This window comes from Callithrix jacchus, chromosome 8 (assembly GCF_049354715.1).
Source record: "Callithrix jacchus isolate 240 chromosome 8, calJac240_pri, whole genome shotgun sequence".
NCBI classification, from domain to species: Eukaryota; Metazoa; Chordata; class Mammalia; order Primates; family Cebidae; genus Callithrix; species Callithrix jacchus.
The window spans coordinates 28,707,366-28,732,760 of NC_133509.1; positions in this window are offsets into that span (position 1 = coordinate 28,707,366).

The window sequence follows — 25,395 nt, forward strand, 5'->3', positions numbered from 1 at the left end:
TGAACGCTGTATTGAGAAATATCTGCTTCTAGAACCAAAACGCAGCTACCTACCAAAACGGTCTTCAATGTGTGCATTCAACTTACAGAGTTAAACTGATGTGCGTTTGCAGGAGTTTTTAAACCCTTTCTGTGAAGCAGCGGAAAACGCATTTTTGCAGCCAAATCCAAGCATTTCAGAAATAGCTGTAAATCTCCGTCTAAAACACAAAACGAACGTATCCTTCAAACTGCTCTGCTGTGCGTTCGCTTAACTAAGGGAGTTGAATCCGCGTTTAGATTCAGAGAGTGGGAAGCACGTTCCTTCTAGGAGCTGCGTTTTGCTATTCCAGCGTGAATGGGAGTAAACGCTGTATTGAGAAATATCTGCTTCTAGAACCAAATCGCAGCTACCTAACAGAACGGTCTTCAATGTGTGCATTCAACTTACAGAGTTAAAGTGATGTGCGTTTGCAGGAGTTTGTAAACCCTTTCTGTGAAGCAGCGGAAAACGCATTTTTGCAGCCAAATCCAAGCATTCCAGAAATAGCTGTAAATCTCCGTCTAAAACACAAAACGAATGTATCCTTCAAACTGCTCTGCTGTGCGTTCGCTTAACAAAGAGAGTTGAATCCGCGTTTAGATTCAGAGAGTGGGAAGCACGTTCCTTCTAGGAGCTGCGTTTTGCTATTCCAGCGTGAATGGGAGTAAACGCTGTATTGAGAAATATCTGCTTCTAGAACCAAAACGCAGCTACCTAACAGAACGGTCTTCAATGTGTGCATTCAACTTACAGAGTTAAACTGATGTGCGTCTGCAGGAGTTTGTAAACCCTTTCTGTGAAGCAGCGGAAAACGCATTTTTGCAGCCAAATCCAAGAATTTCAGAAATAGCTGTAAATCTCCGTCTAAAACACAAAACGAACGTATCCTTCAAACTGCTCTGCTGTGCGTTCGCTTAACGAAGGGAGTTGAATCCGCGTTTAGATTCAGAGAGTGGGAAGCACGTTCCTTCTAGGAGCTGCGTTTTGCTATTCCAGCGTGAATGGGAGTAAACGCTGTATTGACAAATATCTGCTTCTAGAACCAAAACGCAGCTACCTAACAGAACGGTCTTCAATGTGTGCATTCAACTTACAGAGTTAAACTGATGTGCGTTTGCAGGAGTTTGTAAACCCTTTCTGTGAAGCAGCGGAAAACGCATTTTTGCATCCAAATACAAGCATTTCAGAAATAGCTGTAAATCTCCGTCTAAAACACAAAACGAACGTATCCTTCAAACTGCTCTGCTGTGCGTTTGGTTAACTAAGGGAGTTGAATCCGCGTTTAGATTCAGAGAGTGGGAAGCACGTTCCTTCTAGGAGCTGCGTTTTGCTATTCCAGCGTGAATGGGAGTAAACGCTGTATTGAGAAATATCTGCTTCTAGAACCAAAACGCAGCTACCTAACAGAACGGTCTTCAATGTGTGCATTCAACTTACAGAGTTAAACTGATGTGCGTTTGCAGGAGTTTGTAAACCCTTTCTGTGAAGCAGCTTGAAACGCATTTTTGCAGCCAAATCCAAACATTTCAGAAATAGCTGTAAATCTCCGTCTAAAACACAAAACGAACGTATCCTTCAAACTGCTCTGCTGTGCGTTCGCTTAACTAAGGGAGTTGAATCCGCGTTTAGATTCAGAGAGTGGGAAGCACGTTCCTCCTAGGAGCTTCGTTTTGCTATTCCAGCGTGAATGGGAGTAAACGCTGTATTGAGTAATATCTGCTTCTAAAACCAAAACGCAGCTACCTAACAGAACGGTCTTCAATGTGTGCATTCAACTTACAGAGTTAAACTGATGTGCGTTTGCAGGAGTTTGTAAACCCTTTCTGTGAAGCAGCGGAAAACGCATTTTTGCAGCCAAATCCAAGCATTTCAGAAATAGCTGTAAATCTCCGTCTAAAACACAAAACGAACGTATCCTTTAAACTGCTCTGCTGTGCGTTCGCTTAACTAAGTGAGTTGAATACGCGTTTAGATTCAGAGAGTGGGAAGCACGTTCCTTCTAGAAGCTGCGTTTTGCTATTCCAGCGTGAATGGGAGTAAACGCGGTATTGAGAAATATCTGCTTCTAGAACCAAAACGCAGCTACCTAACAGAACGGTCTTCAATGTGTGCATTCAACTCACAGAGTTAAACTGATGTGCGTTTGCAGGAGTTTGTAAACCCTTTCTGTGAAGCAGCGGAAAACGCATTTTTCCAGCCAAATCCAAGCATTTCAGAAATAGCTGTAAATCTCCGTCTAAAACACAAAACGAACGTATCCTTCAAACTGCTCTGCTGTGCGTTCGCTTAGCTAAGGGAGTTGAATCCGCATTTAGATTCAGAGAGTGGGAAGCACGTTCCTTCTAGGAGCTGCGTTTTGCTATTCCAGCGTGAATGGGAGTAAACGCTGTATTGAGAAATATCTGCTTTTAGAACCAAAACGCAGCTACCTAACAGAACGGTCTTCAATGTGTGCATTCAACTTACAGAGTTAAACTGATGTGCGTTTGCAGGAGTTTGTAAACCCTTTCTGTGAAGCAGCGGAAAACGCATTTTTGCAGCCAAATCCAAGCATTTCAGAAATAGCTGTAAATCTCCGTCTAAAACACAAAACGAACGTATCCTTCAAACTGCTCTGCTGTGCGTTCGCTTGACTAAGGGAGTTGAATCCGCGTTTAGATTCAGAGAGTGGGAAGCACGTTCCTTCTAGGAGCTGCGTTTTGCTATTCCAGCGTGAATGGGAGTAAACGCTGTATTGAGAAATATCTGCTTCTAGAACCAAAACGCAGCTACCTAACAGAACGGTCTTCAATGTGTGCATTCAACTTACAGAGTTAAACTGATGTGCGTTTGCAGGAGTTTGTAAACCCTTTCTGTGATGCAGCGGAAAACGCATTTTTCCAGCCAAATCCAAGCATTTCAGAAATAGCTGTAAATCTCCGTCTAAAACACAAAACGAACGTATTTTTCAAACTGCTCTGCTGTGCGTTCGCTTAACAAAGGGAGTTGAATCCGCGTTTAGATTCAGAGAGTGGGAAGCACGTTCCTTCTAGGAGCTGCGTTTTGCTATTCCAGCGTGAATGGGAGTAAACGCTGTATTGAGAAATATCTGCTTCTAGAACCAAAACGCAGCTACCTAACAGAACGGTCTTCAATGTGTGCATTCAACTTACAGAGTTAAACTGATGTGCGTTTGCAAGAGTTTGTAAACCCTTTCTGTGAAGCAGCGGAAAACGCATTTTTGCAGCCAAATCCAAGCATTTCAGAAATAGCTGTAAATCTCCGTCTAAAACACAAAACGAACGTATCCTTCAAACTGCTCTGCTGTGCGTTCGCTTAACTAAGGGAGTTGAATCCGCGTTTAGATTCAGAGAGTGGGAAGCACGTTCCTTCTAGGAGCTGCGTTTTGCTATTCCAGCGTGAATGGGAGTAAACGCTGTATTGAGAAATATCTGCTTCTAGACCAAAATGCAGCTACCTAACAGAACGGTCTTCAATGTGTGCATTCAACTTACAGAGTTAAACTGATGTGCGTTTGCAGGAGTTTGTAAACCCTTTCTGTGAAGCAGCGGAAAACGCATTTTTGCATCCAAATCCAAGCATTTCAGAAATAGCTGTAAATCTCCGTCTAAAACACAAAACGAACGTATCCTTCAAACTGCTCTGCTGTGCGTTCGCTTAACTAAGGGAGTTGAATCCGCGTTTAGATTCAGAGAGTGGGAAGCACGTTCCTTCTAGGAGCTGCGTTTTGCTATTCCAGCGTGAATGGGAGTAAACGCTGTATTGAGAAATATCTGCTTCTAGAACCAAATCGCAGCTACCTAACAGAACGGTCTTCAATGTGTGCATTCAACTTACAGAGTTAAACTGATGTGCGTTTGCAGGAGTTTGTAAACCCTTTCTGTGAAGCAGCGGAAAACGCATTTTTGCAGCCAAATCCAAGCATTTCAGAAATAGCTGTAAATCTCCGTCTAAAACACAAAACGAACGTATCCTTCAAACTGCTCTGCTGTGCGTTCGCTTAACTAAGGGAGTTGAATCCGCGTTTAGATTCAGAGAGTGGGAAGCACGTTCCTTCTAGGAGCTGCGTTTTGCTATTCCAGCGTGAATGGGAGTAAACGCTGTATTGAGAAATATCTGCTTCTAGAACCAAAACGCAGCTACCTAACATAACGGTCTTCAATGTGTGCATTCAACTTACAGAGTTAAACTGATGTGCGTTTGCAGGAGTTTGTAAACCCTTTCTGTGAAGCAGCGGAAAACGCATTTTTGCATCCAAATACAAGCATTTCAGAATTAACTGTAAATCTCCGTCTAAAACACAAAACGAACGTATCCTTCAAACTGCTCTTCTGTGCGTTCGCTTAACTAAGGGAGTTGAATCCGCGTTTAGATTCAGAGAGTGGGAAACACGTTCCTTCTAGGAGCTGCGTTTTGCTATTCCATCGTGAATGGGAGTAAACGCTGTATTGAGAAATATCTGCTTCTAGAACCAAATCGCAGCTACCTAACAGAACGGTCTTCAATGTGTGCATTCAACTTACAGAGTTAAACTGATGTGCGTTTGCAGGAGTTTGTAAACCCTTTCGGTGAAGCAGCGGAAAACGCATTTTTGCAGCCAAATCCAAGCATTTCAGAAATAGCTGTAAATCTCCGTCTAAAACACAAAACGAACGTATCCTTCAAACTGCTCTGCTGTGCGTTCGCTTAACTAAGGGAGTTGAATCCGCGTTTAGATTCAGAGAGTGGGAATCACGTTCCTTCTAGGAGCTGCGTTTTGCTATTCCATCGTGAATGGGAGTAAACGCTGTATTGAAAAATATCTGCTTCCAGAACAAAAACGCAGCTACCTAACAGAACGGTCTTAAATGTGTGCATTCAACTTACAGAGTTAAACTGATGTGCGTTTGCAGGAGTTTGTAAACCCTTTCTGTGAAGCAGCGGAAAAGGCATTTTTGCAGCCAAATCCAAGCATTTCAGAAATAGCTGTAAATCTCCGTCTAAAACACAAAACGAACGTATCCTTCAAACTGCTCTGATGTGCGTTCGCTTAACTAAGGGAGTTGAATCCGCATTTAGATTCAGAGAGTGGGAAGCACGTTCCTTCTAGGAGCTGCGTTTTGATATTCCAGCGTGAATGGGAGTAAACGCTGTATTGAGAAATATCTGCTTCTAGAACCAAAACGCAGCTACCTAACAGAACGGTCTTCAATGTGTGCATTCAACTTACACAGTTAAACTGACGTGCGTTTGCAGGAGTTTGTAAACCCTTTCTGTGAAGCAGCGGAAAACGCATTTTTGCAGCCAAATCCAAGCATTTCAGAAATAGCTGTAAATCTCCGTCTAAAACACAAAACGAACGTATCCTTCAAACTGCTCTGCTGTGCGTTCGCTTAACTAACGGAGTTGAATCCGCGTTTAGATTCAGAGAGTGGGAAGCACGTTCCTTCTAGGAGCTGCGTTTTGCTATTCCAGCGTGAATGGGAGTAAACGCTGTATTGAGAAATATCTGCTTCTAGAACCAAAACGCAGCTACCTAACAGAACGGTCTTCAATGTGTGCATTCAACTTACAGAGTTAAACTGATGTGCGTTTGCAGGAGTTTGTAAACCCTTTCTGTAAAGCAGCGGAAAACGCATTTTTGCAGCCAAATCCAAGCATTTCAGAAATAGCTGTAAATCTCCGTCTAAAACACAAAACGAACGTATCCTTCAAACTGCTCTGCTGTGCGTTCGCTTAACTAAGGGAGTTGAATCCGCGTTTAGATTCAGAGAGTGGGAAGCACGTTCCTTCTAGGAGCTGCGTTTTGCTATTCCAGCGTTAATGGGAGTAAACGCTGTATTGAGAAATATCTGCTTCTAGAACCAAATCGCAGCTACCTAACAGAACGGTCTTCAATGTGTGCATTCAACTTACAGAGTTAAACTGATGTGCGTTTGCAGGAGTTTGTAAACCCTTTCTGTGAAGCAGCGGAAAACGCATTTTTGCAGCCAAATCCAAGCATTTCAGAAATAGCTGTAAATCTCCGTCTAAAACACAAAACGAACGTATCCTTCAAACTGCTCTGCTGTGCGTTCGCTTAACTAAGGGAGTTGAATCCGCGTTTAGATTCAGAGAGTGGGAAGCACGTTCCTTCTAGGAGCTGCGTTTTGCTATTCCAGCGTGAATGGGAGTAAACCCTGTATTGAGAAATATCTGCTTCTAGAAACAAATCGCAGCTACCTAACAGAACGGTCTTCAATGTGTGCATTCAACTTACAGAGTTAAACTGATGTGCGTTTGCAGGAGTTTGTAAACCCTTTCTGTGAAGCAGCGGAAAACGCATTTTTGCAGCCAAATCCAAGCATTTCAGAAATAGCTGTAAATCTCCGTCTAAAACACAAAACGAACGTATCCTTCAAACTGCTCTGCTGTGCGTTCGCTTAATTAAGGGAGTTGAATCCGCGTTTAGATTCAGAGTGGGCAGCACGTTCCTTATAGAAGCTGCGTTTTGCTATTCCAGCGTGAATGGGAGTAAACGCTGTATTGAGAAATATCTGCTTCTAGAACCAAAACGCAGCTACCTAACAGAACGGTCTTCAATTTGTGCATTCAACTTACAGAGTTCAACTGATGTGCGATTGCAGGAGTTTGTAAACCCTTTCTGTGAAGCAGCGGAAAACGCATTTTTCCAGCCAAATCCAAGCATTTCAGATATAGCTGTAAATCTCCGTCTAAAACACAAAACGAACGTATCCTTCAAAGTGCTCTGCTGTGCGTTCGCTTAACTAAGGGAGTTGAATCCGCGTTTAGATTCAGAGAGTGGGAAGCACGTTTTTTATAGGAGCTGCGTTTTGCTATTCCAGCGTGAATGGGAGTAAACGCTGTATTGAGAAATATCTGCTTCTAGAACCAAAACGCAGCTACCTAACAGAACGGTCTTCAATGTGTGCATTCAACTTACAGAGTTAAACTGATGTGCGTTTGCAGGAGTTTGTAAACCCTTTCTGTGAAGCAGCGGAAAACGCATTTTTCCAGCCAAATCCAAGCATTTCAGAAATAGCTGTAAATCTCCGTCTAAAACACAAAACGAACGTATCCTTCAAACTGCTCTGCTGTGCGTTCGCTTAACTAAGGGAGTTGAATCCGCCTTCAGATTCAGAGAGTGGGAAGCACGTTCCTTCTAGGAGCTGCGTTTTGCTATTCCAGCGTGAATGGGAGTAAACGCTGTATTGAGAAATATCTGCTTCTAGAACCAAAACGCAGCTACCTAACAGAACGGTCTTCAATTTGTGCATTCAACTTACAGAGTAAAACTGATGTGCGTTTGCAGGAGTTTGTAAACCCTTTCTGTGAAGCAGCGGAAAACGCATTTTTCCAGCCAAATCCAAGCATTTCAGAAATAGCTGTAAATCTCCGTCTAAAACACAAAACGAACGTATCCTTCAAACTGCTCTGCTGTGCGTTCGCTTAACTAAGGGAGTTGAATCCGCGTTTAGATTCAGAGAGTGGGAAGCACGTTCCTTATAGGAGCTGCGTTTTGCTATTCCAGCGTGAATGGGAGTAAACGCTGTATTGAGAAATATCTGCTTCTAGAACCAAAACGCAGCTACCTAACAGAACGGTCTTCAATGTGTGCATTCAACTTACAGAGTTAAACTGATGTGCTTTTGCAGGAGTTTGTAAACCCTTTCTGTGAAGCAGCGGAAAACGCATTTTTCCAGCCAAATCCAAGCATTTCAGAAATAGCTGTAAATCTCCGTCTAAAACACAAAACGAACGTATCCTTCAAACTGCTCTGCTGTGCGTTCGCTTAACTAAGGGAGTTGAATCCGCGTTTAGATTCAGAGAGTGGGAAGCACGTTTATTCTAGGAGCTGCGTTTTGCTATTCCAGCGTGAATGGGAGTAAACGCTGTATTGAGAAATATCTGCTTCTAGAACCAAAACGCAGGTACCTAACAGAACGGTCTTTAATGTGTGCATTCAACTTACAGAGTTAAACTGATGTGCGTTTGCAGGAGTTTGTAAAACCTTTCTGTGAAGCAGCGGAAAACGCATTTTTCCAGCCAAATCCAAGCATTTCAGAAATAGCTGTAAATCTCCGTCTAAAACACAAAACGAACGTATCCTTCAAACTGCTCTGCTGTGCGTTCGCTTAACTAAGGGAGTTGAATCCGCCTTCAGATTCAGAGAGTGGGAAGCACGTTCCTTCTAGGAGCTGCGTTTTGCTATTCCAGCGTGAATGGGAGTAAACGCTGTATTGAGAAATATCTGCTTCTAGAACCAAAACGCAGCTACCTAACAGAACGGTCTTCAATGTGTGCATTCAACTTACAGAGTTAAACTGATGTGCGTTTGCAGGAGTTTGTAACCCTTTCTGTGAAGCAGCGGAAAACGCATTTTTGCATCCAAATCCAAGCATTTCAGAAATAGCTATAAATCTCCGTCTAAAACACAAAACGAACGTATCCTTCAAACTGCTCTGCTGTGCGTTCGCTTAACTAAGGGAGTTGAATCCGCGTTTAGATTCAGAGAGTGGGAAGCACGTTTCTTCTAGGAGCTGCGTTTTGCTATTCCAGCGTGAATGGGAGTGAACGCTGTATTGAGAAATATCTGCTTCTAGAACCAAAACGCAGCTACCTACCAAAACGGTCTTCAATGTGTGCATTCAACTTACAGAGTTAAACTGATGTGCGTTTGCAGGAGTTTGTAAACCCTTTCTGTGAAGCAGCGGAAAACGCATTTTTGCAGCCAAATCCAAGCATTTCAGAAATAGCTGTAAATCTCCGTCTAAAACACAAAACGAACGTATCCTTCAAACTGCTCTGCTGTGCGTTCGCTTAACTAAGGGAGTTGAATCCGCGTTTAGATTCAGAGAGTGGGAAGCACGTTCCTTCTAGGAGCTGCGTTTTGCTATTCCAGCGTGAATGGGAGTAAACGCTGTATTGAGAAATATCTGCTTCTAGAACCAAATCGCAGCTACCTAACAGAACGGTCTTCAATGTGTGCATTCAACTTACAGAGTTAAAGTGATGTGCGTTTGCAGGAGTTTGTAAACCCTTTCTGTGAAGCAGCGGAAAACGCATTTTTGCAGCCAAATCCAAGCATTCCAGAAATAGCTGTAAATCTCCGTCTAAAACACAAAACGAATGTATCCTTCAAACTGCTCTGCTGTGCGTTCGCTTAACAAAGGGAGTTGAATCCGCGTTTAGATTCAGAGAGTGGGAAGCACGTTCCTTCTAGGAGCTGCGTTTTGCTATTCCAGCGTGAATGGGAGTAAACGCTGTATTGAGAAATATCTGCTTCTAGAACCAAAACGCAGCTACCTAACAGAACGGTCTTCAATGTGTGCATTCAACTTACAGAGTTAAACTGATGTGCGTCTGCAGGAGTTTGTAAACCCTTTCTGTGAATCAGCGGAAAACGCATTTTTGCAGCCAAATCCAAGAATTTCAGAAATAGCTGTAAATCTCCGTCTAAAACACAAAACGAACGTATCCTTCAAACTGCTCTGCTGTGCGTTCGCTTAACTAAGGGAGTTGAATCCGCGTTTAGATTCAGAGAGTGGGAAGCACGTTCCTTCTAGGAGCTGCGTTTTGCTATTCCAGCGTGAATGGGAGTAAACGCTGTATTGAGAAATATCTGCTTCTAGAACCAAAACGCAGCTACCTAACAGAACGGTCTTCAATGTGTGCATTCAACTTACAGAGTTAAACTGATGTGCGTTTGCAGGAGTTTGTAAACCCTTTCTGTGAAGCAGCGGAAAACGCATTTTTCCAGCCAAATCCAAGCATTTCAGAAATAGCTGTAAATCTCCGTCTAAAACACAAAACGAACGTATCCTTCAAACTGCTCTGCTGTGCGTTCGCTTAACTAAGGGAGTTGAATCCGCCTTCAGATTCAGAGAGTGGGAAGCACGTTCCTTCTAGGAGCTGCGTTTTGCTATTCCAGCGTGAATGGGAGTAAACGCTGTATTGAGAAATATCTGCTTCTAGAACCAAAACGCAGCTACCTAACAGAACGGTCTTCAATGTGTGCATTCAACTTACAGAGTTAAACTGATGTGCGTTTGCAGGAGTTTGTAAACCCTTTCTGTGAAGCAGCGGAAAACGCATTTTTGCATCCAAATCCAAGCATTTCAGAAATAGCTATAAATCTCCGTCTAAAACACAAAACGAACGTATCCTTCAAACTGCTCTGCTGTGCGTTCGCTTAACTAAGGGAGTTGAATCCGCGTTTAGATTCAGAGAGTGGGAAGCACGTTTCTTCTAGGAGCTGCGTTTTGCTATTCCAGCGTGAATGGGAGTGAACGCTGTATTGAGAAATATCTGCTTCTAGAACCAAAACGCAGCTACCTACCAAAACGGTCTTCAATGTGTGCATTCAACTTACAGAGTTAAACTGATGTGCGTTTGCAGGAGTTTGTAAACCCTTTCTGTGAAGCAGCGGAAAACGCATTTTTGCAGCCAAATCCAAGCATTTCAGAAATAGCTGTAAATCTCCGTCTAAAACACAAAACGAACGTATCCTTCAAACTGCTCTGCTGTGCGTTCGCTTAACTAAGGGAGTTGAATCCGCGTTTAGATTCAGAGAGTGGGAAGCACGTTCCTTCTAGGAGCTGCGTTTTGCTATTCCAGCGTGAATGGGAGTAAACGCTGTATTGAGAAATATCTGCTTCTAGAACCAAATCGCAGCTACCTAACAGAACGGTCTTCAATGTGTGCATTCAACTTACAGAGTTAAAGTGATGTGCGTTTGCAGGAGTTTGTAAACCCTTTCTGTGAAGCAGCGGAAAACGCATTTTTGCAGCCAAATCCAAGCATTCCAGAAATAGCTGTAAATCTCCGTCTAAAACACAAAACGAATGTATCCTTCAAACTGCTCTGCTGTGCGTTCGCTTAACAAAGGGAGTTGAATCCGCGTTTAGATTCAGAGAGTGGGAAGCACGTTCCTTCTAGGAGCTGCGTTTTGCTATTCCAGCGTGAATGGGAGTAAACGCTGTATTGAGAAATATCTGCTTCTAGAACCAAAACGCAGCTACCTAACAGAACGGTCTTCAATGTGTGCATTCAACTTACAGAGTTAAACTGATGTGCGTCTGCAGGAGTTTGTAAACCCTTTCTGTGAAGCAGCGGAAAACGCATTTTTGCAGCCAAATCCAAGAATTTCAGAAATAGCTGTAAATCTCCGTCTAAAACACAAAACGAACGTATCCTTCAAACTGCTCTGCTGTGCGTTCGCTTAACTAAGGGAGTTGAATCCGCGTTTAGATTCAGAGAGTGGGAAGCACGTTCCTTCTAGGAGCTGCGTTTTGCTATTCCAGCGTGAATGGGAGTAAACGCTGTATTGACAAATATCTGCTTCTAGAACCAAAACGCAGCTACCTAACAGAACGGTCTTCAATGTGTGCATTCAACTTACAGAGTTAAACTGATGTGCGTTTGCAGGAGTTTGTAAACCCTTTCTGTGAAGCAGCGGAAAACGCATTTTTGCATCCAAATACAAGCATTTCAGAAATAGCTGTAAATCTCCGTCTAAAACACAAAACGAACGTATCCTTCAAACTGCTCTGCTGTGCGTTTGGTTAACTAAGGGAGTTGAATCCGCGTTTAGATTCAGAGAGTGGGAAGCACGTTCCTTCTAGGAGCTGCGTTTTGCTATTCCAGCGTGAATGGGAGTAAACGCTGTATTGAGAAATATCTGCTTCTAGAACCAAAACGCAGCTACCTAACAGAACGGTCTTCAATGTGTGCATTCAACTTACAGAGTTAAACTGATGTGCGTTTGCAGGAGTTTGTAAACCCTTTCTGTGAAGCAGCTTGAAACGCATTTTTCCAGCCAAATCCAAACATTTCAGAAATAGCTGTAAATCTCCGTCTAAAACACAAAACGAACGTATCCTTCAAACTGCTCTGCTGTGCGTTCGCTTAACTAAGGGAGTTGAATCCGCGTTTAGATTCAGAGAGTGGGAAGCACGTTCCTCCTAGGAGCTTCGTTTTGCTATTCCAGCGTGAATGGGAGTAAACGCTGTATTGAGTAATATCTGCTTCTAAAACCAAAACGCAGCTACCTAACAGAACGGTCTTCAATGTGTGCATTCAACTTACAGAGTTAAACTGATGTGCGTTTGCAGGAGTTTGTAAACCCTTTCTGTGAAGCAGCGGAAAACGCATTTTTGCAGCCAAATCCAAGCATTTCAGAAATAGCTGTAAATCTCCGTCTAAAACACAAAACGAACGTATCCTTTAAACTGCTCTGCTGTGCGTTCGCTTAACTAAGTGAGTTGAATACGCGTTTAGATTCAGAGAGTGGGAAGCACGTTCCTTCTAGAAGCTGCGTTTTGCTATTCCAGCGTGAATGGGAGTAAACGCGGTATTGAGAAATATCTGCTTCTAGAACCAAAACGCAGCTACCTAACAGAACGGTCTTCAATGTGTGCATTCAACTCACAGAGTTAAACTGATGTGCGTTTGCAGGAGTTTGTAAACCCTTTCTGTGAAGCAGCGGAAAACGCATTTTTCCAGCCAAATCCAAGCATTTCAGAAATAGCTGTAAATCTCCGTCTAAAACACAAAACGAACGTATCCTTCAAACTGCTCTGCTGTGCGTTCGCTTAGCTAAGGGAGTTGAATCCGCATTTAGATTCAGAGAGTGGGAAGCACGTTCCTTCTAGGAGCTGCGTTTTGCTATTCCAGCGTGAATGGGAGTAAACGCTGTATTGAGAAATATCTGCTTTTAGAACCAAAACGCAGCTACCTAACAGAACGGTCTTCAATGTGTGCATTCAACTTACAGAGTTAAACTGATGTGCGTTTGCAGGAGTTTGTAAACCCTTTCTGTGAAGCAGCGGAAAACGCATTTTTGCAGCCAAATCCAAGCATTTCAGAAATAGCTGTAAATCTCCGTCTAAAACACAAAACGAACGTATCCTTCAAACTGCTCTGCTGTGCGTTCGCTTGACTAAGGGAGTTGAATCCGCGTTTAGATTCAGAGAGTGGGAAGCACGTTCCTTCTAGGAGCTGCGTTTTGCTATTCCAGCGTGAATGGGAGTAAACGCTGTATTGAGAAATATCTGCTTCTAGAACCAAAACGCAGCTACCTAACAGAACGGTCTTCAATGTGTGCATTCAACTTACAGAGTTAAACTGATGTGCGTTTGCAGGAGTTTGTAAACCCTTTCTGTGAAGCAGCGGAAAACGCATTTTTCCAGCCAAATCCAAGCATTTCAGAAATAGCTGTAAATCTCCGTCTAAAACACAAAACGAACGTATTTTTCAAACTGCTCTGCTGTGCGTTCGCTTAACAAAGGGAGTTGAATCCGCGTTTAGATTCAGAGAGTGGGAAGCACGTTCCTTCTAGGAGCTGCGTTTTGCTATTCCAGCGTGAATGGGAGTAAACGCTGTATTGAGAAATATCTGCTTCTAGAACCAAAACGCAGCTACCTAACAGAACGGTCTTCAATGTGTGCATTCAACTTACAGAGTTAAACTGATGTGCGTTTGCAAGAGTTTGTAAACCCTTTCTGTGAAGCAGCGGAAAACGCATTTTTGCAGCCAAATCCAAGCATTTCAGAAATAGCTGTAAATCTCCGTCTAAAACACAAAACGAACGTATCCTTCAAACTGCTCTGCTGTGCGTTCGCTTAACTAAGGGAGTTGAATCCGCGTTTAGATTCAGAGAGTGGGAAGCACGTTCCTTCTAGGAGCTGCGTTTTGCTATTCCAGCGTGAATGGGAGTAAACGCTGTATTGAGAAATATCTGCTTCTAGACCAAAATGCAGCTACCTAACAGAACGGTCTTCAATGTGTGCATTCAACTTACAGAGTTAAACTGATGTGCGTTTGCAGGAGTTTGTAAACCCTTTCTGTGAAGCAGCGGAAAACGCATTTTTGCATCCAAATCCAAGCATTTCAGAAATAGCTGTAAATCTCCGTCTAAAACACAAAACGAACGTATCCTTCAAACTGCTCTGCTGTGCGTTCGCTTAACTAAGGGAGTTGAATCCGCGTTTAGATTCAGAGAGTGGGAAGCACGTTCCTTCTAGGAGCTGCGTTTTGCTATTCCAGCGTGAATGGGAGTAAACGCTGTATTGAGAAATATCTGCTTCTAGAACCAAATCGCAGCTACCTAACAGAACGGTCTTCAATGTGTGCATTCAACTTACAGAGTTAAACTGATGTGCGTTTGCAGGAGTTTGTAAACCCTTTCTGTGAAGCAGCGGAAAACGCATTTTTGCAGCCAAATCCAAGCATTTCAGAAATAGCTGTAAATCTCCGTCTAAAACACAAAACGAACGTATCCTTCAAACTGCTCTGCTGTGCGTTCGCTTAACTAAGGGAGTTGAATCCGCGTTTAGATTCAGAGAGTGGGAAGCACGTTCCTTCTAGGAGCTGCGTTTTGCTATTCCAGCGTGAATGGGAGTAAACGCTGTATTGAGAAATATCTGCTTCTAGAACCAAAACGCAGCTACCTAACAGAACGGTCTTCAATGTGTGCATTCAACTTACAGAGTTAAACTGATGTGCGTTTGCAGGAGTTTGTAAACCGTTTCTGTGAAGCAGCGGAAAACGCATTTTTGCATCCAAATACAAGCATTTCAGAATTAACTGTAAATCTCCGTCTAAAACACAAAACGAACGTATCCTTCAAACTGCTCTTCTGTGCGTTCGCTTAACTAAGGGAGTTGAATCCGGGTTTAGATTCAGAGAGTGGGAAGCACGTTCCTTCTAGGAGCTGCGTTTTGCTATTCCATCGTGAATGGGAGTAAACGCTGTATTGAGAAATATCTGCTTCTAGAACCAAATCGCAGCTACCTAACAGAACGGTCTTCAATGTGTGCATTCAACTTACAGAGTTAAACTGATGTGCGTTTGCAGGAGTTTGTAAACCCTTTCTGTGAAGCAGCGGAAAACGCATTTTTGCAGCCAAATCCAAGCATTTCAGAAATAGCTGTAAATCGCCGTCTAAAACACAAAACGAACGTATCCTTCAAACTGCTCTGCTGTGCGTTCGCTTAACTAAGGGAGTTGAATCCGCGTTTAGATTCTGAGAGTGGGAAGCACGTTCCTTCTTGGAGCTGCGTTTTGCTATTCCAGCGTGAATGGGAGTAAACGCTGTATTGAGAAATATCTGCTTCTAGAACCAAAACGCAGCTACCTAACAGAACGGTCTTCAATGTGTGCATTCAACTTACAGAGTTAAACTGATGTGCGTTTGCAGGAGTTTGTAAACCCTTTCTGTGAAGCAGCGGAAAACGCATTTTTGCAGCCAAATCCAAGCATTTCAGAAATAGCTGTAAATCTCCGTCTAAAACACAAAACGAACGTATCCTTCAAACTGCTTTGCTGTGCGTTCGCTTAACTAAGGGAGTTGAATCCGCGTTTAGATTCAGAGAGTGGGAAGCACGTTCCTTCTAGGAGCTGCGTTTTGCTATTCCAGCGTGAATGGGAGTAAACGCTGTATTGAGAAATATCTGCTTCTAGAACCAAAACGCAGCTACCTAACAGAACGGTCTTCAATGTGTGCATTCAACTTACAGAGTTAAACTGATGTGCGTTTGCAGGAGTTTGTAAACCCTTTCTGTGAAGCAGCGGAAAACGCATTTTTCCAGCCAAATTCAAGCATTTCAGGAATAGCTGTAAATCTCCGTCTAAAACACAAAACGAACGTATCCTTCAAACTGCTCTGCTGTGCGTTCGCTTAACTAAGGGAGTTGAATCCGCCTTCAGATTCAGAGAGTGGGAAGCACGTTCCTTCTAGGAGCTGCGTTTTGCTATTCCAGCGTGAATGGGAGTAAACGCTGTATTGAGAAATATCTGCTTCTAGAACCAAAACGCAGCTACCTAACAGAACGGTCTTCAATGTGTGCATTCAACTGACAGAGTTAAACTGATGTGCGTTTGCAGGAGTTTGTAAACCCTTTCTGTGAAGCAGCGGAAAACGCATTTTTGCAGCCAAATCCAAGCATTTCAGAAATAGCTGTAAATCTCCGTCTAAAACACAAAACGAACGTATCCTTCAAACTGCTCTGCTGTGCGTTCGCTTAACTAAGGGAGTTGAATCCGCGTTTAGATTCAGAGAGTGGGAAGCACGTTCCTTCTAGGAGCTGCGTTTTGCTATTCCAGCGTGAATGGGAGTAAACGCTGTATTGAGAAATATCTGCTTCTAGAACCAAAACGCAGCTACCTAACAGAACGGTCTTCAATGTGTGCATTCAACTTACAGAGTTAAACTGATGTGCGTTTGCAGGAGTTTGTAAACCCTTTCTGTGAAGCAGCGGAAAACGCATTTTTGCAGCCAAATCTAAGCATTTCAGAAATAGCTGTAAATCTCCGTCTAAAACACAAAACGAACGTATCCTTCAAACTGCTCTGCTGTGCGTTCGCTTAACTAAGGGAGTTGAATCCGCGTTTAGATTCAGAGAGTGGGAAGCACGTTCCTTCTAGGAGCTGCGTTTTGCTATTCCAGCGTGAATGAAAGTAAACGCTGTATTGAGAAATATCTGCTTCTAGAACCAAAACGCAGCTACCTAACAGAACGGTCTTCAATGTGTGCATTCAACTTACAGAGTTAAACTGATGTGCGTTTGCAGGAGTTTGTAAACCCTTTCTGTGAAGCAGCGGAAAACGCATTTTTGCAGCCAAATCCAAGCATTTCAGAAATAGCTGTAAATCTCCGTCTAAAACACAAAACGAACGTATCCTTCAAACTGCTCTGCTGTGCGTTCGCTTAACTAAGGGAGTTGAATCCGCGTTTAGATTCAGAGAGTGGGAAGCACGTTCCTTCTAGGAACTGCGTTTTGCTATTCCAGCGTGAATGGGAGTAAACGCTGTATTTAGAAATATCTGCTTCTAGAACCAAAACCCAACTACCAAACAGAACGGTCTTCAATGTGTGCATTCAACTTAAACAGTTAAACTGATGTGCGTTTGCAGGAGTTTGTAAACCCTTTCTGTGAAGCAGCGGAAAACGCATTTTTCCAGCCAAATCCAAGGATTTCAGAAATAGCTGTAAATCTCCGTCTAAAACAAAAAACGAACGTATCCTAAAGACTGCTCTGCTGTGCGTTCGCTTAACTAATGGAGTTGAATCCGCGTTTAGATTCAGAGAGTGGGAAGCACGTTCCTTATAGGAGCTGCGTTTTTCTATTCCAGCGTGAATGGGAGTAAACGCTGTATTGAGAAATATCTGCTTCTAGAACCAAAACGCAGCTACCTAACAGAACGGTCTTCAATGTGTGCATTCAACTTACAGAGTTAAACTGATGTGCGTTTGCAGGAGTTTGTAAACCCTTTCTGTGAAGCAGCGGAAAACGCATTTTTGCATCCAAATACAAGCATTTCATAAATAGCTGTAAATCTCCGTCTAAAACACAAAACGAACGTATCCTTCAAACTGCTCTGCTGTGCGTTCGCTTAACTAAGGGAGTTGAATCCGCGTTTAGATTCAGAGAGTGGGAAGCACGTTCCTTCTAGGAGCTGCGTTTTGCTATTCCAGCGTGAATGGGAGTAAACGCTGTATTGAGAAATATCTGCTTCTAGAACCAAATCGCAGCTACCTAACAGAACGGTCTTCAATGTGTGCATTCAACTTACAGAGTTAAACTGATGTGCGTTTGCAGGAGTTTGTAAACCCTTTCTGTGAAGCAGCGGAATACGCATTTTTGCAGCCAAATCCAAGCATTTCAGAAATAGCTGTAAATCTCCGTCTAAAACACAAAACGAACGTATCCTTCAAACTGCTCTGCTGTGCGTTCGCTTAACTAAGGGAGTTGAATCCGCCTTCAGATTCAGAGAGTGGGAAGCACGTTCCTTCTAGGAGCTGCGTTTTGCTATTCCAGCGTGAATGGGAGTAAACGCTGTATTGAGAAATATCTGCTTCTAGAACCAAAACGCAGCTACCTAACAGAACGGTCTTCAATGTGTGCATTCAACTTACAGAGTTAAAATGATGTGCGTTTGCAGGAGTTTGTAAACCCTTTCTGTGAAGCAGCGGAAAACGCATTTTTGCAGCCAAATCCAAGCATTTCAGAAATAGCTGTAAATCTCCGTCTAAAACACAAAACGAACGTATCCTTCAAACTGCTCTGCTGTGCGTTCGCTTAACTAAGGGAGTTGAATCCGCGTTTAGATTCAGAGAGTGGGAAGCACGTTCCTTCTAGGAGCTGCGTTTTGCTATTCCAGCGTGAATGGGAGTAAACGCTGTATTGAGAAATATCTGCTTCTAGAACCAAAACGCAGCTACCTAACAGAACGGTCTTCAATGTGTGCATTCAACTTACAGAGTTAAACTGATGTGCGTTTGCAGGAGTTTGTAAACCCTTTCTGTGAAGCAGCAGAAAACGCATTTTTGCAGCCAAATCCAAGCATTTCAGAAATAGCTGTAAATCTCCGTCTAAAACACAAATCGAACGTATCCTTCAAACTGCTCTGCTGTGCGTTCGCTTAACTAAGGGAGTTGAATCCGCGTTTAGATTCAGAGAGTGGGAAGCACGTTCCTTCTAGGAGCTGCGTTTTGCTATTCCAGCGTGAATGGGAGTAAACGCTGTATTGAGAAATATCTGCTTCTAGAACCAAAACGCAGCTACCTAACAGAACGGTCTTCAATGTGTGCATTCAACTTACAGAGTTAAACTGATGTGCGTTTGCAGGAGTTTGTAAACCCTTTCTGTGAAGCAGCGGAAAACGCATTATTCCAGCCAAATCCAAGCATTTCAGAAATAGCTGTAAATCTCCGTCTAAAACACAAAACGAACGTATCCTTCAAATTGCTCTGCTGTGCGTTCGCTTAACTAAGAAAGTTGAATCCGCATTTAGATTCAGAGAGTGGGAAGCACGTTCCTTCTAGGCGCTGCGTTTTGCTATTCCAGCGTGAATGGGAGTAAAGGCTGTATTGAGAAATATCTGCTTCTAGAACCAAAACGCAGCTACCTAACAGAACGGTCTTCAATGTGTGCATTCAACTTACAGAGTTAAACTGATGTGCGTTTGCAGGAGTTTGTAAACCCTTTCTGTGAAGCAGCGGAAAACGCATTTTTGCAGCCAAATCCAAGCATTTCAGAAATAGCTGTAAATCTCCGTCTAAAACACAAAACGAACGTATCCTTCAAACTGCTCTGCTGTGCGTTCGCTTAACTAAGGGAGTTGAATCCGCGTTTAGATTCAGAGAGTGGGAAGCACGTTCCTTATAGGAGCTGCGTTTTGCTATTCCAGCGTGAATGGGAGTAAACGCTGTATTGAGAAATATCTGCTTCTAGAACCAAAACGCAGCTACCTAACAGAACGGTCTTCAATGTGTGCATTCAACTTACAGAGTTAAACTGATGTGCGTTTGCAGGAGTTTGTAAACCCTTTCTGTGGAGCAGCGGAAAACGCATTTTTGCAGCCAAATCCAAGCATTTCAGAAATAGGTGTAAATCTCCGTCTAAAACACAAAACGAACGTATCCTTCAAACTGCTCTGCCGTGCCTTCGCTTAACTAAGGGAGTTGAATCCGCGTTTAGATTCAGAGAGTGGGAAGCACGTTTCTTCTAGGAGCTGCGTTTTGCTATTCCAGCGTGAATGGGAGTAAACGCTGTATTGAGAAATATCTGCTTCTAGAACCAAAACGCAGCTACCTAACAGAACGGTCTTCAATGTGTGCATTCAACTTACAGAGTTAAACTGATGTTCGTTTGCAGGAGTTTGTAAACCCTTTCTGTGAAGCAGCGGAAAACGCATTTTTCCAGCCAAATCCAAGCATTTCAGAAATAGCTGTAAATCTCCGTCTAAAACACAAAGCGAACGTATCCTTCAAACTGCTCTGCTGTGCGTTCGCTTAACTAAGGGAGTTGAATCCGTATTTAGATTCAGAGAGTGGGAAGCACGTTCCTTCTAGGAGCTGCGTTTTGCTATTCCAGCGTGAATGGGAGTAAACGCTGTATTGAGAAATATCTGCTTCTAGAACCAAAACGCAGCTACCTAACAGAACGGTCTTCAATGTGTGCATTCAACTTACAGAGTTAAACTGATGTGCGTTTGCAGGAGTTTGTAAACCCTTTCTGTGAAGCAGCGGAAAACGCATTTTTCCAGCCAAATCCAAGCATTTCAGAAATAGCGGTAAATCTCCGTCTAAAACACAAAACGAACGTATCCTTCAAACTGCTCTGCTGTGCGTTCGCTTAACTAAGGGAGTTGAATCCGCGTTTAGATTCTGAGAGTGGAAAGCACGTTCCTTCTAGGAGCTGCGTTTTGCTATTGAAGCGTGAATGGGAGTAAACGCTGTATTGAGAAATATCTGCTTCTAGTACCAAAACGCAGCTACCTAACAGAACGGTCTTCAATGTGTGCATTCAACTTACAGAGTTAAACTGATGTGCGTTTGCAGGAGTTTGTAAACCCTTTCTGTGAAGCAGCGGAAAACGCATTTTTGCAGCCAAATAGAAGCATTTCAGAAATAGCTGTAAATCTCCGTCTAAAACACAAAACGAACGTATCCTTCAAACTGCTCTGCTGTGCGTTCGCTTAACTAAGGGAGTTGAATCCGCGTTTAGATTCAGAGAGTGGGAAGCACGTTTCTTCTAGGAGCTGCGTTTTGCTATTCCAGCGTGAATGGGAGTAAACGCTGTATTGAGAAATATCTGCTTCTAGAACCAAAACGCAGCTACCTAACAGAACGGTCTTCAATGTGTGCATTCAACTTACAGAGGTAAACTGATGTGCGTGTGCAGCAGTCTGTAAACCCTTTCTGTGAAGACGCGGAAAACGCATTTTTCCAGGAAAATCCAAGCATTTCAGAAATAGCTGTAAATCTCCGTCTAAAACACAAAACGAACATATCCTTCAAACTGCTCTGCTGTGCGTTCGCTTAACTAAGGGAGTTGAATCCGCGTTTCGATTCAGAGAGTGGGAAGCACGTTCCTTATAGGAGATGCGTTTTGTTATTTCAGCGTGAATGGGAGTAAACGCTTTATTGAGAAATATCTGCTTCTAGTACCAAAACGCAGCTACCTAACAGAACGGTCCTCAATGTGTGCATTCAACTTACAGAGTCAAACTGATGTGCGTTTGCCGGAGTTTGTAAACCCTTTCTGTGAAGCAGCGGAAAAACCATTTTTCCAGCCAAATCCAAGCATTCCAGAAATTGCTGTAAATCTCCGTCTAAAACACAAACGAACGTGTCCTTCAAACTGCTCTGCTGTGCGTTCGCTTAACTAAGGGAGTTGAATCCGCGTTTAGATTCAGAGAGTGGGAAGCACGTTCCTTCTAGGAGCTGCGTTTTGCTATTCCAGCGTGAATGGGAGTAAACGCTGTATTGAGAAATATCTGCTTCTAGAACCAAAACGCAGCTACCTAACAGAACGGTCTTCAATGTGTGCATTCAACTTACAGAGTTAAACTGATGTGCGTTTGCAGGAGTTTGTAAACCCTTTCTGTGAAGCAGCGGAAAACGCATTTTTGCAGCCAAATCCAAGCATTTCAGAAATAGCTGTAAATCTCCGTCTAAAACACAAAACGAACGTATCCTTCAAACTGCTCTACTGTGCGTTCGCTTAACTAAGGGAGTTGAATCCGCCTTCAGATTCAGAGAGTGGGAAGCACGTTCCTTCTAGGAGCTGCGTTTTGCTATTCCAGCGTGAATGGGAGTAAACGCTGTATTGAGAAATATCTGCTTCTAGAACCAAAACGCAGCTACCTAACAGAACGGTCTTCAATGTGTGCATTCAACTTACAGAGTTAAACTGATGTGCGTTTGCAGGAGTTTGTAAACCCTTTCTGTGAAGCAGCGGAAAACGCATTTTTGCAGCCAAATCCAAGCATTTCAGAAATAGCTGTAAATCTCCGTCTAAAACACAAAACGAACGTATCCTTCAAACTGCTTTGCTGTGCGTTCGCTTAACTAAGGGAGTTGAATCCGCGTTTAGATTCAGAGAGTGGGAAGCACGTTCCTTCTAGGAGCTGCGTTTTGCTATTCCAGCGTGAATGGGAGTAAACGCTGTATTGAGAAATATCTGCTTCTAGAACCAAAACGCAGCTACCTAACAGAACGGTCTTCAATGTGTGCATTCAACTTACAGAGTTAAACTGATGTGCGTTTGCAGGAGTTTGTAAACCCTTTCTGTGAAGCAGCGGAAAACGCATTTTTCCAGCCAAATTCAAGCATTTCAGGAATAGCTGTAAATCTCCGTCTAAAACACAAAACGAACGTATCCTTCAAACTGCTCTGCTGTGCGTTCGCTTAACTAAGGGAGTTGAATCCGCCTTCAGATTCAGAGAGTGGGAAGCACGTTCCTTCTAGGAGCTGCGTTTTGCTATTCCAGCGTGAATGGGAGTAAACGCTGTATTGAGAAATATCTGCTTCTAGAACCAAAACGCAGCTACCTAACAGAACGGTCTTCAATGTGTGCATTCAACTGACAGAGTTAAACTGATGTGCGTTTGCAGGAGTTTGTAAACCCTTTCTGTGAAGCAGCGGAAAACGCATTTTTGCAGCCAAATCCAAGCATTTCAGAAATAGCTGTAAATCTCCGTCTAAAACACAAAACGAACGTATCCTTCAAACTGCTCTGCTGTGCGTTCGCTTAACTAAGGGAGTTGAATCCGCGTTTAGATTCAGAGAGTGGGAAGCACGTTCCTTCTAGGAGCTGCGTTTTGCTATTCCAGCGTGAATGGGAGTAAACGCTGTATTGAGAAATATCTGCTTCTAGAACCAAAACGCAGCTACCTAACAGAACGGTCTTCAATGTGTGCATTCAACTTACAGAGTTAAACTGATGTGCGTTTGCAGGAGTTTGTAAACCCTTTCTGTGAAGCAGCGGAAAACGCATTTTTGCAGCCAAATCTAAGCATTTCAGAAATAGCTGTAAATCTCCGTCTAAAACACAAAACGAACGTATCCTTCAAACTGCTCTGCTGTGCGTTCGCTTAACTAAGGGAGTTGAATCCGCGTTTAGATTCAGAGAGTGGGAAGCACGTTCCTTCTAGGAGCTGCGTTTTGCTATTCCAGCGTGAATGAAAGTAAACGCTGTATTGAGAAATATCTGCTTCTAGAACCAAAACGCAGCTACCTAACAGAACGGTCTTCAATGTGTGCATTCAACTTACAGAGTTAAACTGATGTGCGTTTGCAGGAGTTTGTAAACCCTTTCTGTGAAGCAGCGGAAAACGCATTTTTGCAGCCAAATCCAAGCATTTCAGAAATAGCTGTAAATCTCCGTCTAAAACACCAAACGAACGTATCCTTCAAACTGCTCTGCTGTGCGTTCGCTTAACTAAGGGAGTTGAATCCGCGTTTAGATTCAGAGAGTGGGAAGCACGTTCCTTCTAGGAACTGCGTTTTGCTATTCCAGCGTGAATGGGAGTAAACGCTGTATTTAGAAATATCTGCTTCTAGAACCAAAACCCAACTACCAAACAGAACGGTCTTCAATGTGTGCATTCAACTTAAACAGTTAAACTGATGTGCGTTTGCAGGAGTTTGTAAACCCTTTCTGTGAAGCAGCGGAAAACGCATTTTTCCAGCCAAATCCAAGGATTTCAGAAATAGCTGTAAATCTCCGTCTAAAACAAAAAACGAACGTATCCTAAAGACTGCTCTGCTGTGCGTTCGCTTAACTAATGGAGTTGAATCCGCGTTTAGATTCAGAGAGTGGGAAGCACGTTCCTTATAGGAGCTGCGTTTTTCTATTCCAGCGTGAATGGGAGTAAACGCTGTATTGAGAAATATCTGCTTCTAGAACCAAAACGCAGCTACCTAACAGAACGGTCTTCAATGTGTGCATTCAACTTACAGAGTTAAACTGATGTGCGTTTGCAGGAGTTTGTAAACCCTTTCTGTGAAGCAGCGGAAAACGCATTTTTGCATCCAAATACAAGCATTTCATAAATAGCTGTAAATCTCCGTCTAAAACACAAAACGAACGTATCCTTCAAACTGCTCTGCTGTGCGTTCGCTTAACTAAGGGAGTTGAATCCGCGTTTAGATTCAGAGAGTGGGAAGCACGTTCCTTCTAGGAGCTGCGTTTTGCTATTCCAGCGTGAATGGGAGTAAACGCTGTATTGAGAAATATCTGCTTCTAGAACCAAATCGCAGCTACCTAACAGAACGGTCTTCAATGTGTGCATTCAACTTACAGAGTTAAACTGATGTGCGTTTGCAGGAGTTTGTAAACCCTTTCTGTGAAGCAGCGGAATACGCATTTTTGCAGCCAAATCCAAGCATTTCAGAAATAGCTGTAAATCTCCGTCTAAAACACAAAACGAACGTATCCTTCAAACTGCTCTGCTGTGCGTTCGCTTAACTAAGGGAGTTGAATCCGCCTTCAGATTCAGAGAGTGGGAAGCACGTTCCTTCTAGGAGCTGCGTTTTGCTATTCCAGCGTGAATGGGAGTAAACGCTGTATTGAGAAATATCTGCTTCTAGAACAAAAACGCAGCTACCTAACAGAACGGTCTTCAATGTGTGCATTCAACTTACAGAGTAAAACTGATGTGCGTTTGCAGGAGTTGGTAAACCCATTCTGTGAAGCAGCGGAAAACGCATTTTTGCAGCCAAATCCAAGCATTTCAGAAATAGCTGTAAATCTCCGTCTAAAATACAAAACGAACGTATCCTTCAAACTGCTCTGCTGTGCGTTCGCTTAACTAAGGGAGTTGAATCCGCGTTGAGATTCAGAGAGTGGGAAGCACGTTCCTTCTAGGAGCTGCCTTTTGCTATTCCAGCGTGAATGGGAGTAAACGCTGTATTGAGAAATATCTGCTTCTAGAACCAAAACCCAGCTACCTAACAGAACGGTCTTCAATGTGTGCATTCAACTTAAACAGTTAAACTGATGTGCGTTTGCAGGAGTTTGTAAACCCTTTCTGTGAAGCAGCGGAAAACGCATTTTTGCAGCCAAATTTAAGCATTTCAGAAATAGCTGTAAATCTCCGTCTAAAACACAAAACGAACGTATCCTTCAAACTGCTCTGCTGTGCGTTCGCTTAACTAAGGGAGTTGAATCCGCGTTTAGATTCAGAGAGTGGGAAGCACGTTCCTTCTATGAGCTGCGTTTTGCTATTCCAGCGTGAAAGGGAGTAAACGCTGTATTGAGAAATATCTGCTTCTAGAACAAAAACGCAGCTACCTAACAGAACGGTCTTCAATGTGTGCATTCAACTTACAGAGTTAAACTGATGTGCGTTTGCAGGAGTTTGTAAACCCTTTCTGTGAAGAAGCGGAAAACGCATTTTTCCAGCCAAATCCAAGCATTTCAGAAATAGCTGTAAATCTCCGTCTAAAACACAAAACGAACGTATCCTTCAAACTGCTCTGCTGTGCGTTCGCTTAACTAAGGTAGTTGAATCCGCGTTTAGATTCAGAGAGTGGGAAGCACGTTCCTTCTATGAGCTGCGTTTTGCTATTCCAGCGTGAATGGGAGTAAACGCTGTATTGAGAAA